The sequence below is a fragment of the Canis aureus genome, chromosome 29 (assembly GCF_053574225.1).
Source record: "Canis aureus isolate CA01 chromosome 29, VMU_Caureus_v.1.0, whole genome shotgun sequence".
In the NCBI taxonomy this organism is placed as follows: domain Eukaryota; kingdom Metazoa; phylum Chordata; class Mammalia; order Carnivora; family Canidae; genus Canis; species Canis aureus.
In genome coordinates, this window is record NC_135639.1 from 37,633,414 (window position 1) to 37,649,017 (window position 15,604).

At 46.4% G+C, this 15,604-nt stretch overlaps 1 protein-coding gene across 6 annotated transcripts in view; it reads right to left on the reverse strand.

Annotated features, from left to right (window-relative positions):
- Positions 1-15,604, reverse strand: part of RASGEF1A (RasGEF domain family member 1A) — a 216,018-nt gene that overhangs the window by 141,442 nt on the left and 58,972 nt on the right. For 3 of the 6 annotated variants that reach the window (XM_077878494.1, XM_077878495.1, XM_077878491.1), the window contains exons 4-6: positions 13,735-13,846; positions 3,562-3,631; positions 1,928-2,216 (exon numbers count right to left, since the gene is read on the reverse strand). The gene's annotated coding sequence lies outside the window, so the exon portion shown is untranslated. Of the gene's footprint in view, positions 1-1,566; positions 1,730-1,927; positions 2,217-3,561; positions 3,632-5,227; positions 7,468-13,734; positions 13,847-14,526; positions 14,558-15,604 lie in introns of those variants that run through there. The other 3 variants (XM_077878496.1, XM_077878493.1, XM_077878492.1) reach the window with 3 other exon arrangements.

A 15,604-nucleotide genomic window follows, 5' to 3' on the forward strand; every position in this document is an offset into this window, starting at 1 on the left:
ATCTAAGCTCAGGTCTTGATCTCAGGGTCGTGAGTTCAAGCCCCATGCCCAGCATGGAGTCCATTGAGAAGAAACAAACAAAAAAAAAGGCTTCCAAACAGGTTGCTACCCATATACACTCTTACTAGCAGTAAACTAACATTCCTGTTTCCCGAACCTTTGCCAAATGCATATTTCATGGTCTCTCTATCTGTATATACCACTGCCAGTTTCCTAGATGAAAAATTATATGTCTTTGTGAATTATAAAAGTTCCCATGAAAGCAAAGCAGTTAGCTATTGCTAGAATCACGCTCTGTAACAGCCAGCCACAAAGTCTCTCTGGCATATAAGAGTTTGTTTCATATTCATGCACCTGTGGGGTGGTTGGGCCTCAGCCAACAGGCTTGGCTTAGTCTGGCCTCAGGTCTGCTCTCTGGGTCTTTAATTCTCCTGGGAGCAACAGAGAACCTGGGCATATTCTTCTGCTTAAAATGGCAGAAACAGAGAAGAAAAAGCATCTGCTCACATCACAGCCACAAGAGTTTCATTGGCCAAAGCAAGCCACCTGCCAAGCTTAAGGTCCAGGCCCAGTAATTCAATCACCACTGTTAAGCTGAAAACCATTTCACATGCTTATTAGTGATATTTCTTTCTTTGGAATATTACCCGTTTGGGAGTGCCTTAGACCAGTGGGCCGGTTTAGATATGATGGCTGGGGAAGGTAAATGTCCTAGAGGCAACAATGAGCTTGTTACATTAGGAGACTGCATAGGGGTGAGTGTGAGCCGAGCAAAGAAGCAGGGGAGGCAGCAGGGAGCCAGCTGCCCAAGTCACAGTGATGTGCTCTCATTTAAAATGTAGGGAGAGTTGATTAGATTCCAGAGAAACAACAGAGGGATCCCTTCTTAGGGTCTTGCAATAGTTTAGAGCAGGAGCTGTGGAGAGCAATGGGATTTAGACAGGACCAGACAGGATATGAGTGAGAAAACAGGGCAAGCCCTGGGCCTCCAGGTAAAGCTGGCTCCTTTCCTGGAAATGGGGAATGCTGAAGGACAATCATCAATTTTATTTTGAACATGCTCAATTTTAGATAGTTATTAGACACCCACGTGTAGATGTACATAAGGTAGTTGGCTATTTGGGCCTTGTGTCCAGAAAAACGGACTGGAGACAGTGGTTTGGAGAGTTCAGCCCACAAGACTTAAACCTACAGCTTCAGTAACATCCCTTAGTGGGATGAGGAAAGGTCGGAGGGCTAATCCTGTGGTACTGCCTCCATCCATGGTGGAGAAGGTGAGGTGCAGGGGGCCCACTGAGAAAAGACCGAGGCAGGCCACCTCAAGCAAAGTGGGAAGAGAACTTCAAGGAAGTGGGAAGGTGAGGTAAAGCTAAAAGCTTGGAGGTGTGGCCGGGGGATGAGAAATGGGTATTACCAGTGGAGTGTCAGATAGGTCAACCTCTCAGCCACTGTAGGCACGACTCCAAGCCCTCCCCGCCCCAAGGGGATTTTCCTTGCTGGTGGCCACTGAGGGTGCCACAGCTCCAAACGGCATTTACGGAGACCACACGGCCAGACCACACACACCCAGTCCCAGGTCTCCGGATCCACGGGTCAGAATCGGGTCAGGCTGTCCCCTCCAATCCAATGTCTGACGACGGCAAAGACCCTCAAGGGGAGACTTGGCTCTGCACACTTCGCTCAAGACGCCCGAAGAATGTCATTGCTTTGACGAAGAAGAAAGGGATGGCTGTTGAGGAAGAAACAACTTTGGTGTCGGAGAGGAGGAGTCAAGGACCTGAGAGGCCAGGATACACGTAGAAGGAATCTGGTGACACAGGTGAGAGACGGGAGGAGGGGCCCAAATCTTCAGAAACCAACACGGAGGGCTGGGCAGGGAGCTCCGAAAGACTTGGTTTCGCACGGTCGCAGCCCCTCAAGCACTCACCTGCTCCTTGGGTACCTGTGCGCGTCTCCCGAGGTGAGGCCGCTTCCTCTAGGGAAAGTCCTCCTCTCTCCGCCCGGCCCCGGCTGTTTGCAGTCCCCATGGCAACCCCGCGCCGAGCGCCCGCCTGCGGGAAGCCCCCCAGCGGCGCCTCTGTGACGCGCGGGGAGCGGAGCCCAGGATTGGTCGGCAGCGCGGCGAGGGGCGGGGCCAAGAGGCCGACCGGTAGCGCCGGGTGCTCGGGGGCTGCGTGAGCCAGTCCGACGCTCAGGCGAGGCCTCGTCGCTGGGGCCTGGCAAAAATAGGAAGAGGCAGGGCCAGCTGGCTGGCTCGGTTAGCATAGGATGGGACTCTTGATCTTGCAGGTGTGAGTTCGAGCCCCCACATTGGGTGTAGAGATTACTTTAAAATAAAATAAAATTAAGGGCAGCCCCGGTGGCGCAGCAGTCTAGCGCCGCCTTCAGCCCAGAGTGTGGTCCTGGGGTCCAGGGATCGAGTCCCGCGTCGAGCTCCCTGCATGGAGCCTGCTTCTCCCTCTGCCTGGGTCTCTACCTCTGTGTGTGTGTGTCTCATAAATAAAATCTTTTAAAAAAATTAAAAAGTGGGGGGCGAACATCCCTTACCGCTTAGGGGTAAAGAGGCCAGAAGAGTAGGGACAGAGACTTCCAAAAGTGTTCCCAGGCAATGCCACTAATGCCCAGGTTGCATAAAAAATAGCCTCCCCCTGGCCACTCTTGAGCCCCCATACTCCCCAAAGAAACTTCCTGTACAGGGGCGCCTGGGTGACTCAGTTAAGCGTCTGCTTTCCACTCAGGTCATGATCCTGGAGTCCCGGGATGGAGCCCCCCATGGAGCTCCCTGCTCAGCAGAGAGCCTGCTTCTCCCTCTACCCCTCACCCTGCTCGTGCTCATTCTATTTAAAAAAAAAAAAAAATTAAAGAAACATCCTCTGTAAAGCCCAAGAAACGGATCCAAAAAGACAACCTAGGATGACAGACAACAATGAACTGAAGACCATGGCCCCACAGTGGAACTGGAGACTGTGATGCACCTCAGGATGCTTGGAATGAAGCCCAAAGGGACTCAGACAGGATGGCAAGGCTGCCCATAAGGTGTCCTCAGGAGCTCAGAGCTGAGCTGTCCCCTGCCTGAACGCCTGAAACCTGGGTCTGGTTATCAAGAGGAATTTTGAGCACATAGTTTGGGGAGCCATTTTCTTCTGGAGAGTTCTTTCCATTGGGGGACTGGTTTGGGACAGGCAGCAAAGAACTTTCATTTGGCCATCAGGACAGTGCTGTGGGGTAGACAGGGCTTACTAAAGCATGAGAAATTATTTTATTTCAGCATTTCGACAGCTAGTAGATTTAATGACAGGCCACACTTAACTGAGCCCTCACTGACTGTTCTGAGCTCTCTACATGGGGTAACTCATTGCATTCTCAGCCTGGTGAGGTAGGTTCTGTGGTTATCTCATTAGCTGGGAAGCACAGAGAAGTTAAAGGAACTTCCACATCCCACAGCCAGTGCATAGCAAAGTAAGGAGTTAGATGCAGTCTTCAGGGCTTAAATCTTTCTGCATGTTGACTGCCATTCTGAGCATTCCTGTGAGCTCCAAGACTCTAGATCTTTATACTCACCTAGTTTTCAGCCTGGTTCACAAATTTATTCTTGTCCCATGGCCTCTCTCTGGGAGATGAAGGACAAAGGCTGAGAACCAAGGGAAGGAAAATAAATTGTACTGCCATAGCAAGGAATAATTCAGATTCTAAGTTTTTTCTTTGATGTCAGGGGTCCTGTAGGCCAAAGCTGTGGGTGACCCCCAGCCTCAGGTGCTCCTGGGAGATAGGACTATGCCAGGTGTCAACATGTACAGTTATCCTTGACTAAACAGGCAAATGCACAGATAGGAACTAGAAATTTATTCACAGACTGAGTCAGTTGGCACAAAATGTGGTGCCCTTTGTTATTTACAATAATTTCCCTAAACCTTCACTAGAGGACAAGGTATGGTCGCCGTGGGCAGGTACCACCCAGGCTCCTTTGGCAGGCCACAAACTTTCAATATCAATTAATGAAATCAGGGTTTTTTTTTAAGATTTTATTTATTTATTCATGATAGACAGAGGGAGAGAGAGAAAGGCAGAGACACAGGCAGAGGGAGAAGCAGGCTCCATGCAGGGAGGCTGACATGGGACTTGATCCCGGGACTCCAGGATCAGGCCCTGGGCTGAAGGCGGTGCTAAACTGCTGAGCCACCTGGGCTGCCCTGAAATCAGGATTATTTGAAGACCTTGCAAGTTACGATAATTTATGTTTCTCTGTTCATCCATGGTATTGGAACCAAAGTCCACTCTTCCACAGCAGCCCCAGATAACTGAGCAAGGCAGGAGGCTCACTTGACCATCTCCACTCAGTGCTGCACTATTCAAAAGGCAGTCCTTGCTCTGAGCCCCTATGAGGTTGACCAAGCCTTTCTCAGGCCTGCATCATGGAATGAGTCTCCATCTGCCCAGGACTGTGTCATCCTGCTTTATTTTCATAGGCATTGCTCCTCAACAAGGCTCTTGCACTCTCACTTTGACCCATGCATCTGAATTGGGATCCCCAAATGCAATGGGGATGATTGGATCATGAGGTGGCAGAGGCCAAATGATGGCCCTCAATCACCAACAGGCAAGGTGGTTATGGACAACACCATCAGTGCAGTAATCAGAATAGTCTGACTCACAAAGACCTATGATGTTAGCTAATTGACCATGGTGTCCCTAGAAGAGAAATAAATGAGCAGTCTACTAAACTCTTATTTAATATATACTAGTAGAATTCTAGGTCAGGTGAACAGAAGTCTCATTTGAATCATAAAAATAGAGAGTCATAGGCTTCATTCAATTTCCAGGCTTAAGGGGATCCCTGGGCGGCTCAGCGGTTTAGCGCCTGCCTTTGGCCCAGGGCATGATCCTGGAGTCCTGGGATCAAGTCCCACATCGGGCTTCCTGCATGGAAACTGCTTCTCCCTCTGCCTGTGTCTCTGCCTCTCTCTTCTTCTCTCTCTCTCTTCTCCCTCTCTTCTCTCTCTCTCTCTCTCTGAATAAATAAATAAAAACTTTATAAAAAATCCAGGCTTAAACCATTTTACAGACTCAGAACTTCTTAAATAAAGGGGAGGTCAGGTCCCCTTGAGGAAGGACCCCACTAAACTAACAAAAATTTATACGTTAATCATTCTCTTAGCCTTCCCCAAAGGAACCAACAGCTGTTTGCCAGGGTCACTGCTGTGCATTAGAGAAAGAGAAGTAATTATACCTTTCAGAGATTATTGGACAGTAACTCTGAACTAACTCCTGGAAACCCACATTCAGAGCTTAGGGAGGACAGGTGATCCATGGAGTTTTAGCTCAGGTTCATCTCACAATGGGCACAGTGGATCCCTAATGCCACCCTGCGGTTGGTTACTTGTCCAGTTCCAGAATTGGAATAGACATACTCAACAACTGGCAGAATTCTCACATTGATTCCCTGATCTAGGGAGTGAGGGCTGTTATGGCAGGAAAGGCCAAGTAGGAGCCACTAGAACTGCCTCTGCCTAGAAAAACAGTAAACCAAAAGCAATTACTGGAAGGTCTGCAGAGATTAGTGCCACCATCAAGGACTTGAAGGATGCAGGGTTGGTGACTTCTACCACATCCCCACTCAACTGGCCTGTGCAGAAAACAGACTGATCTTGGAGAATAACAATAAACCTGGTTATTTTTCCTGGAAGGAGAGATGGCCAGAGGCATGAGTCTGTCGATTCATGGGTTGCAGCCAGTGTTGGGTTAGACAATCAGGGAATTTGGAAGGAACACAACTGGAAAATTAGTGATGGTGAAGTTTGGGGAAAAGGTGTTTGGATAGACCTCTCTGGGCTAAGAAACATGATTTGTGTCCTGTGTGAATGCTCACCAAAGGGTGACCACAGCAGAGGAGGATTTTAATAATCAAGTAGATAGGATGACCCATTCCATGGTTACTACTCAGCCCCTTTTCCCAGCCACCCTCCTCATCACCTGATGGGCTTAGTAGCAGTGGCCCTAATAGCAGGGATGGAGGTTATGCCTGGGATCAGCAACAGGGATCATTCACCAAGACCAGCCTGGCTATAGCCACTGGCATACTTGCCAGCAGCAGAGACTAAGTCCCCAGTATGGCGCCATTCCCAAGTTGATTATGTTGGACACCTTCCATCATGAAGGGACAGCAAGAACTTTGGTCATATGGAAATAAAAGCTTACTCTGGATATAGACTCCCCTTTCCTGCCTACAATGCTTCTGCCCAAACTGCCATCTGTGGACTTACAGAATGCCCTATGTCCTACACAGCATCACTTTTGGTGAAAGAACTCAAATCACAGCAAATGGAGTGAAGAAATGGAGATGGAAATGAAGAAATGCTCATGGAATCCACTGATCTTACCATGTTTCCCATCATCCTAAAGCAGTTGGCTTGATATAATGGTGGAAGAGCCTTTCAAAGACTTCATTTTGGTGCCAGGTAGGGAGAAATACCTTGAGGGACTGTCACAATGCCTTGCAGGATGCAGAAATCAGCATTCAATATATGATGCTATTTTTCCCATAGCCAGGATTCATGGCTTCAGGAATTAAGAAGTGGAAATGGAAGTGGCTCTACTCACCATTATCCCTCAAGATCCACTAGCAAAAATTTTGCTTCTTACCCTCACTGCATTATGCTCCACTAACCTAGAAGCCCTAGTTTCAAAGGGAGGAATACTGACCCCTGAAGACACAATGATTCCATTGAACTAGAAGTTGAGACCGCCACCTGACTGCTTTGGGCTTTGAACCAACAAGCAAATAAGGAAGTCATTGTGTTATATAGGGTGATTGATCCTGATTACCAAGGGCAAATTGGGCTGCTACTACACAATGGGGGTAAGGAAATGTGTCTGGAATACAGAAGATCCCTTAGGGAGTCTCTTATACTACGATGCTCTGTGATTAAAATCAGTGGAAAACTGTATCAGGGGCACCTAGGTATCTCAGTAGTTGAGCATCTGCCTTTGGCTCAGGTAGTGACCCTAGGATCCTGGGATCAAGTCCCGCATCGAGCTCCCCACAGGAAGCCTGCTTCTCCCTCTGCCTATGTCTTTGCCTCTCTCTCTGTGTCTCTTATGAATATATAAATAAAATCTTTTTTAAAAAAAGTAAAGAAAAGAAAATTGCAACAGCCAAGTCAGATACAACTGCTAATGGCCCAGGCCATTCAGGAATGAAGATTTGGGTCACCCTACCAGGTAGAGAATCATACCAGCTGAGGTGCTTGCTAAAGGTAAAGAGAATACAGAATGGGTGGTGAAGAAGGTCATTATAAATAAGGCTGTGATGACATGAACGCTGACTGATACAGATATGCTAGTTCTTAAAATAATGAACAGGGCAGCCCGGATGGCTCAGCAGTTTAGCACCGCCTTCGGCCCGGGGCATGATCCTGGAGACCCATGATCCAGTCCCATGTCAGGCTCCCTGCATGGAGCCTGCTCCTCCCTCTGCCTGTGTCTCTGCCTCTCTCTCTCTCTCTCTCTCTCTCTCTCTCTCTGTCTCCCTCCCTCTCCCTGTCTCTCATGAATAAATAAATTAAATATTTTTAAAAATTAATTAAACAAAATAATGAACATAAATAGTACCCTACTGTATTTAAGGATTACTGCTTAATGAGGCCCCTTTGTATGACACCATAAATAATCCCTGTGGCTGGGCACAGATTGAGTTTAGGAAGGTGGATGGCCAATGTTCAGAAGAGTAGCAGTTCCTACCCCAGGACATGTTGGCTTCCACGAAATCTCTCAGCCACAATAAAGGTGATATGTGTGGGATGCTGGATAGTTCTGGACAGGCTGGAAATCATCAACTCTTATTTTATAGAGGAAAATAGACTGGAGGAGCACAGAGACTTGCTCTGTTGGACCATGGAGTAGCCTCAGCTGGACACTAAGGCTCTTGACCCTGAAGGAAGCCCCACCCTGACAGAACCTTCACCTGCCCTATAACTTCTTTTTTTGTTAAGATTTTATTTATTTATTTATTTATTCATGAGACACACAGAGAGAGGCAGAAACTCAAGCAGAGGGAGCAGGAGGCTCCATGGGAATCTGATGTGGGACTCATCCCAGGACCCCGGGATCAAGACCTGAGCCAAAGGTAGACACTCAGCCACTGAGCCACCCAGGCATCCCCCCCCTTTTTTTTAAAATTTTATTTGTTTATTTGAGAGACAGGGAGCACAATCAGGAGAGCAGGAGAAGGAGAAGAAGACTCCTCACTAAGCCCAACACAGGGCTCTATCCCAGGACCCTAGGATCATGACCTGAGCTAAAAGCAGATGCTTAACCAGCTAAGCCAACCAAGGACCCAGTGCTGTAACTTCTGCCTGGTGGTGTCCTCCTTCCCTCCCAACTCACCAGTCCTTGGCTGGGTCTCAGAGGGGGATCTGGGCTGTTCCATTGTGGCAGATGAAGAATAGCCATGAATTCTTTGGAATTTCTCCCATAGAAAAGTGGGGTCTTTGTTCTCTGCCCTTAAATTTGGGGAGGCCTTTTAACTGCTTTGACTAATAGAATACAGAGGAAATAGTACTGACCCAGCTTCGGACTCAGGATTTTATATTTCTTAGAACACTCAGCTTTGGGATTCTCAGCTGCCATGTAAGAATTCCCACTATCCTTCCGAAGAGATGGTGTTGAAAGATCCTGAAACTGCATAAAGAACCTGCTGAGGGCAGCCCCGGTGGCGCAGCGGTTTAGCGCCGCCTGCAGCCCAGGGCGAGATCCTGGAGACCCTGGATCGAGTCCCACATCAGGCTCTCTGCATGGAGCCTGCTTCTCCCTCTGCCTGTGTCTCTGCCTCTCTCTCTCTCTCTCTCTCTGCATTTCTATGAATAAATAAAGTCTTAAAAAAAAAAAAAAAAAGAACCTGCTGAGCCCCCTTCTGCCCATTTCCACCATAGTACCAGGCATGTGAATGAAGCCATTGTGGGACCTCCAGACCAGTCACTCCAGCTACCAGGGACCACCAGCAAGCAGCCCCAGTGCACACTCAGTGAGCAGGAGTAGCTGCCTGAGACCTGCCTGCCCTTCTTACTCATGAGATCATGGCTGCCATTTTAAGCCAATGAGCATCAGGATAGCTGGTCATGCCACCATGGTAACAACAACAACAACAAAAAACATTCTGTATTCACTACTAGCAGCAAAGTTGGAGCTGAGGCACCATGTTCCCTGGTGCTCTGGTAGGAGCCCAGACACTGGTCCCAGGTTCTCCCTCCTCAGGGACACCTGAGAACTCCACTCATGGGCAGACAGCCCATCACTGGGATGAAGCAAAGGGCCAAGAGAGAGATAGCATAGGAACAGGGTGTGTTCCTTTGTCCCCATTTGTGGCCAGAGAAGATTCATCACCTCAGAGATTGAAAAAAAGGTTCAAAAAAAGTTAAATAAATAAAAATAAAAAGAAGGTCCATGGGTGGCTCAGCGGTTTAGCACCTGCCTTCGGCCCAGGGCATGATCCTGGAGTTCCGGGATCGAGTCCCACGTTGGGCTCCCTGCATGGTGCCTGCTTCTCCCTCTGCCTGTGTCTCTGCCTCTCTCTCTCTCTCTCTCTCTCTGTGTGTGTGTGTGTGTGTGTGTCTCATGAATAAATAAATAAAATCTTAAAAAAAAAAAAAGAAGGTCCATCCCATCAAAGAGCTCACATGAAAATAGCTAATGCTGATTACTACTAATGGTCCACCCTAAGCTCTTTAAACCTTCCTTCAAGGCAGCCCCAGTGGTGCAGCGGTTTAGCGCAGCCTGCAGCCTAGGGCTTGATCCTGGAAACCCGGGATTGAGTCCCACGTCAGGCTCTCTGCATGGTGCCTGCTTCTCCCTCTGCCTGTGTCTCTGCCTCTCTCTCTCTGTGTCTCAATAAATAAATAATCTTTTTTAAAAAAATAAATAAACCTTCCTTCAAACCCTGAAAACCCTATGATATGAGCAGTATTGTGAGCATATGGGGAAAATTAGGCCCCAAAATGTTAATTACCCAAAGACTCAGATACTGGTTTCAGAATTCAGCAGAATTCAAAACCACAAGGTAGTCTTTCTCCAGAGTGGTCTGTCTCACCCTTTTGCTTTCTTCCCTAGGAAGGGGAGGGCCTGGATAGGATAAGAAGGACTCTTGGGTAGGTTGATATAAAATACAAAGAGAGGAGTGTCTAGGGGGTTCAGTCAGTTAAGCATCTGCCTTCAGCTCATGTCATAATCCCAGGGTCCTGAGATCAAGCCCCACATCAGGCTCCCTGCTCTGCCAGGAACCTGCTTCTCCCCGTCACCTCTGCCTGCTGTTGCCTCTGCTTGTGCTCTCTCTCTCTCTCAAATAAATAAATAAAATCTTATAAATAAAATAAAATACAAAGAGAAGGGATGCTTATAGATGGATGGAAAAATAGGCTGGACCAGATGGAAGAAGCTGGCAAGGAAAGGGGTGGCCTAGAATAGGAGAAGGAGAAAGAGCAACAAATTTGAGGATATCAGACTGGATAGGGTGTGGAGGCCTAGAAGGAAGAAAGGGCTAAATGGTTAGCAGAGAGATGGAAAAAGAGAAAAAAAAGTCCCTGGTTCAGGTGCATCAGGATAGGAGTTAGTGTCCTCTGGACTCATGTTGGCTCCATCCCCTCTGGGGACTCAGCCTCCTTGGATGGTGTCTCCTCTGCTTACTAGCTGGCCTCTTGGCACAAAAAATCCAAAGTTAGTGGGGGACAGTCATGGCTTCACATTTGCTGATAAAGCCATGTCCCTCTGGAGCCAAGACCTCTAGGCTTATAGGGCTTAGAGCTGTAGACACAGAAAATCAAAATTCTCTAAGTGGATTGCTGAGAATGAGGGCCACTCCTCCCTCCACCCCCTGGTACTCTACCTGTTGGGAAGTGGCACAGCCTTTTATAATGGAAATACCTAAGGAGGATGGCACTCCATCCTTACAGGATTAGTTTCTTAGCTGGTACCTCAGCTGCCCCATCAAAAGGCCATTCCAGGGGTTCCTGGGTGGCTCAGTCAGTTAAGCATCTGCCTTTGGCTTAGGTCATGATCCCAGGATCCTGGGATGGGGTCTTGCATCAGGCTTCCTGGTCAGCAGGGAGTCTGCTTCTCCCTCTCCCTCTACCCAGCCCTCCTGCTCATGCTTTCTCTCTCAAATAAATAGAATCTTAAATTTAAAAAAATTTTTTTTCAAAAAGGCCATTCTAGCCCTCTCTCAGGGTAGCAGCTCCAGAGGGGAGGAGGAGGATATCACATGCTAGAACCAGTACAGCCCATAGTCACATGCCTACTTGGCTGCAAAGGAGCTTCCTTGGTCCAATGCAATGTTATCCAGAATCCCACACTGATGGATTAAACACTCTGTATGCCCTCAGACAGTGAAGCAAGGCAAACCCACACTCAGAATATGTGTCAGCTCCACTCAAAATGATCACTGGGTAGTAGACAATCCAGAGTAGAAGGACTCAGGATAATCAACTTGTCAGCAAGTAGCTGGTTTGTCTCCTAGGAGAATAATGCAACATTGCAAGTTTAGTGTTGGTCCCTATTGCTGACAGGTTGGACAGTGAGCCAGTATGGTATTCAGACCAGCCTTGGTAAGTGGGAGCCTGTGCTGTTGGATCCATGCACACCTCACCCCTGCCACCATGGCTGCCTTGTTCATGTCCTCAGTGTGCCAGTGCTGGTCCATACCAGTGGGCAAGCCCTGCTGTATACCTGCATACATGGTTATCTTCCTCCATAGGAAGATATGATACATAGACCTTTGCATACTTGGTCCCATGGATCCTTAGTTTTGTAGGCCTACCATAACAAACGACTTAGTAACTTAAGACAACAGAAATTTTCTCAAAATTCTGGAGGCCAGAAGATGGAAATCTATGTATGGGCAGGGTTGCACTCCCTCCAGAGGCTCTAGGAGGAACTGGTTCCTTGCCTTTCCCAGTTTATGGTGAGCTAGTGTCCTTGGCTTGGGGCTACATCACTCCAATCTCTGCTTCCATGATCACATGGCCTTCTCTTCTGTGTGTGTCTACTCTCCCTTTGTTTCTGTATTATAAAGACAAATGTGATGGCATTTAGGGCCCACTCAGATAATCCAGATGCTCCTATCTCAAAATACTTAAACTAATTATATATGCAAAGACCCCTTGTCCAAAGGTTCTAGGATTAGAATATGGACATATCTTTGGAGGATGGGGATGTAATTTTCAATCAACCATATCCTCCAATATTTCTCCTTCTAGATTCCTGCTTAGCCAGCCAAGCCATGAGTCACAACCCTGAGCTCATATATATTCCAATCACCAGTCCACCTCTTTACACACAAAGTGAATGACACTGAATTTCTGCCCATCGAGAGATTTCCCCTCAGCACTGTTTTTCAGGGCCACCTCGTAGGAGGCTGTCATATAGCAGCATTTTTGGCTTATCTCAACCTACCTGTTCATGGCTCAAGCTTTATCATGTCCCCCCTCCTCTGTAAGCTGTATATAAGGGACCCTTCTTATAAGCTGAGAGGCCCTGATGCAACATTAGTGGGTGACACAGGGTTTTGGCCACCTGCTTGTACAAGTTATTTGTGCCACCTGACCCTGTAAGCCACATGTCCAATATGGGATGAGCTGCTACCATCTTACTGTAGCACCAGTACTGTAAACTACTGGTGGGCCCACTGACCTGATGACTTGGTGGGTCTGGTAGACCCCAGCTCAAGATGGGCAGTTCTGGCTGTAGAATCACTTGAACCGTCTTGGTGGGTTCCATCAGAAGGACCATCAGGGAGATGGAAATAGCACACTAGGAGCTGGTAGGTTGGAATGGGTTGGGTTTTTTGGATGGTATACATATAACCCTCAATTATAGATGACATGGCCTTGATCCAGAACCCTAAGGGTCAACATTGTGATTCTCCCATAGGGGCTTGCCATAAACTCCAGATAGCATCTTTTCCTAACACAGATAATACAAATACAATAAGATCTGCTAGACTGTATGGTGCAAGTGACAGGGCTGCCAGCAGCACAGCCTGACTTAATACAGAGCCCTATCCTGCTCAGGGCCCCAATCAATACCAAAAGCCTCCCGTATAATTCAGTAAATGGGCCAGAGCAACATTCCCACCCAGGGAATATACCAACCTCAGACCCAAAGAAGCTTACTAAACATTGTGCTTTCTTCTTATTGGTGGGAGGTAATAATTTGCCTTTTACTTTGGAGGAAATGTTTAACTATGCCACAAACCACTAGACCCCTAAAAATCTTCACTGATCAGTTTAACAGGTTGGAAGATACAATATCAATACACATAAATCAATTGTATATACAAAAATTAACTCAAAATAAATCATAAACCTAAATGTACAATCTAAAACTGTAATGTTTATATAGCATGGGTTAACTTCAGCCGATCTGGGTTAACTACACATTTATCTCAAGGTACTGACCCTTGGCCAACACTTAGACTATATTAACTAAAGATAAATGATGTCCTAACCCATAGGTAGTGAGTTGTTTCAGAGCAGGACCACCAGCCTGTCAACACTGTTCAGTAATCACTGAATTGGTTATGTGTACCCAGTCTTAATGAGGCCTGGGGGATGTTAAAAGTTAGGCTGGTCACATAGCTGTAATGTGCCTTTGTGACCAGCTCAATATAAATATAAGACCCATCATGAGTAGACTTAGGCTTCCAGTACTGAGGGGCTTTGCATACACAGTACACAAGTAGTTTGAGACCTGAAATCAAAGTGCATCCTGGGTAACTGAGTGGTAGATGTTCAAAGAAGCTTCCACCTGAGATCTTCAGACCCCTCCCGTGCATTTCCTTCTTCTGCTGGAGCTGCAACGCCTGTAATAAAACATGAGTATAAACTGTATGAGTCCTATAGGTCATTTCAGCAATCAAACACTGAAGATAATTATGTGTAATTAGCACAAACTTCTGGAAGAAAACAAAAGAGAAAATTTTAGTGACCTTTAGTTTGGCAAAGACTGCTTAAATAAAGCACACAAACAGCATCATCCGTAACAAAACAAAAACTAGTAGAGTTCATCAAAATTAAAATTTTGTTCTTCAAAAGACACAAGATGCTGCTATGAAAATGGAAAGAAAAGCTAGAAACTTGGAGAAAATATTTGAAAAATACACAGCTGATAAAGGACTTGAATCTGGAATATAAAGAACTCTTTTACCCCAATGAGAAGACAACCCAATTTTTTAAAAATCTCCTCAGTGAGTGAGCAAAAGACATGAATATACATCTCACCAAAGAACATATACATGGGCAAATAAGCACATCAAAAGATGTTAAACATCATTAGCCATTAGGGAAATGCGAATTAAAACCACAATCAGGTATCACTACATGCCTATCAGAATGACAAAAATAAAAAATAGTGGTGGCACCAAATGCTGGCGACAATACAAAGAAGCTAGATCATGCATACGTTGCTGGTGGGAATGTAAAATGGTACAACCATTCTGGGAAATAATCTGGTAGTTTCATATAAAACTAAATATACACTCACCGTACAACCCAGCAATCACATTCTTAGACATCTGCCACAGAGAAATGAAAACTTATGTTCACTCCAAAATCTGATCACAAATGTTCATAGCAGCATTATTCTCAATTGCTAAAAACTGGGGGTAGGGGGGGTAGGGGGAAATGTCCTTCAGTGGGTGAGTGGTTAAACAAACTGTGGTACATCCATACCAAGAATTAGCAATAAAATGGAACAGTGTACTGATACGTTTAACAGCTTGGATGCATTTCAAGTGAATTGTGTTGAGTGAGAAAAGCAACACTGATTCAACCTCAAAAGGCAACACACTGTATGATCCCATTTATGTAACATTTTTTAAATGACAAAATGATAGAGATGGAAATCAGATTACTGGTCACTGGTGGTTAAGAGAAGAGGAGAGGGGGAGAGAGGGATGGAGGGAGTCTTGGGGTTACAGCTGTTCTGTGCCTTAAGTGTAGTGCTAGTTACATGAATCTATACTTGTGATAAAATTGCACAGAACTATTCACATTCACACACACACAAGTGCAGGTGAAACTGAAATCTGAATAAGCACTGCCAATTTCCTGGTTTTATATCATACTGTATATAGGGAAGATGTTACCTTTGGGGACAAATGGGTGAAGGGTGACACTTCCTTGTACATATTTCTGCAAAACTTTTCATGGATCTATAATTATTGCAAAATAAAAATGTTTTAATATATATATTTTTTAAATGCTTCCCCACTCTGTCCCTCTCCATCACTGTACTTTTGTTGCTAAGACCAAGACCAAGAGTAAAACTGCAACTGCTCAATGTTTATGTAACACTCAAATAAAACCACTCCCCACCCCTGGCCCCATCATCTCAGTGTAGCCACACAACCAAACGTAACACTGACCCAGTTCCAAAAGCTTTGAGCAAGCAGACACAAAGAGCCTAGGTTTTTCTGGGACAGACTGTGAAGGGAGGATCCTCACAGCAGATCCCCTAGCTCTGCCCTCCTCTCTCCCTAGCTCCTAGCCTTCTTCTCCTTCAACAGGATTCTTTGATTCCTTCCCTCCCTGCTCCCATCCTCCCAGGTCTGTTCTAAATA